Source organism: Gekko japonicus, unplaced genomic scaffold (assembly GCF_001447785.1).
Source record: "Gekko japonicus isolate JY-2015 unplaced genomic scaffold, Gekko_japonicus_V1.1 scaffold370, whole genome shotgun sequence".
NCBI lineage: Eukaryota > Metazoa > Chordata > Lepidosauria > Squamata > Gekkonidae > Gekko > Gekko japonicus.
The window spans coordinates 56,014-57,208 of NW_015174285.1; the positions used below are offsets into that span (position 1 = coordinate 56,014).

Genomic DNA, 1,195 nt, shown 5'->3' on the forward strand with positions numbered 1-1,195 from the left:
TAAAAGACATTCACTATCCATCAAAAAGGGCCCTGTGATTCCTTATGGCAGGACCGGGTTTTAAAGCTGCATCAAATCCAGACATGATTAGTGGAACCCCTTTTCAAAGCGATTGCAAGCACAGTTGAGATATGTTAACACACCTCCTCCAGGCCGGTAACCTTATTTCCAGGCCTACTATTGCCTTGGGCAGAGTGATCCTTAACACACTAGGGTTGCACTGAAGTATTTTCCACTAAAATTGGGCTTCCTTCTGGATAAACATTCAACACAACCAGGCTGTAAGGCCTCAGTTCTATGCATGCAGATCTGTGAAAAAGCCCTGCTTAGTTCAGCAGGCTGTCTTCCACGTAAATATGCCCATGACTGGACTACGCATCAGCCTGAATAACCATACGAGGCCGGGAAATCGAAGGTTTGCCTGCCCGGTCGGGATTCGAAACCTGCTCTCCTGCTCTAACCACAAGCCTAGCTTACCCTTCGGCGCTCTCAAGGACTGCAACAGCCGCTCCCCGTAGAATCACTCCCCAGACGGAGCCATCCTCCTCCCGCCAGGCCACACACCTTCACCCGAACCTGGGAAAGAAGAAGCAGGCAGGAGAAGCTATGATGCTCGACGCCTTGCTTTCCCCATCCTCCCCCCAACCAGAGATTCTCTACGTTCTCAGCCGGGTTGCGCTTTTGCTTTCGTTACCGCAATTCCCATCCCGCACCGTGCCTATGCCTCTGAGCACGCCGTCTCACCTGCACCCCCAGCTGCTCACGCCCCTCCGCCCGTCACCAGGAAGAGCCAGGAAACGCGTGACTGACAGCAGAATAACACCAGGGCGGAACCTCCGACCAATCCTAGACCAGCGGGGCGGAGCCAACTGTGGGCAGTGGGCGGTGGGATGAACGTGTATGGGCAGCGGAAGTCAGTAGAGGGCACTCGGCTGCCATACAAATAAATACAGTGACGAGGGAAGCGCTGGTGGTTTTACTGGATTAGTCCGGTCTGCTTTGGAGCAGTCCATAGCCCTCAGGTTGCTTGTGATTAAGTTCGCTGATTTTCGGGGGACATTTCCCAGAAATTCCCTTCGTGTGGTGAACTAAGGAATAAGTCCCATTGAACCAAGTATGGTTAACCTGTGAGTAAATATGTGGAGGATCAGCTATATAATAAATATTCTTACAATTCCAGCCTCAAGTCAATACA

At 51.7% G+C, this 1,195-nt stretch overlaps 1 protein-coding gene across 4 annotated transcripts in view; it reads right to left on the reverse strand.

Moving 5' to 3' along the window:
* The window catches only part of LOC107121107 (uncharacterized protein C3orf18 homolog), a 13,077-nt gene extending 12,271 nt beyond the window's left edge, over window positions 1–806 (reverse strand). For 3 of the 4 annotated variants that reach the window (XR_001482849.1, XM_015423964.1, XM_015423965.1), the window contains exons 1-2: window positions 745–806; window positions 478–576 (exon numbers count right to left, since the gene is read on the reverse strand). The gene's annotated coding sequence lies outside the window, so the exon portion shown is untranslated. The other variant, XM_015423966.1, reaches the window with a different exon arrangement.
* Between the last annotated feature and the right edge of the window lie 389 nt (window positions 807–1,195).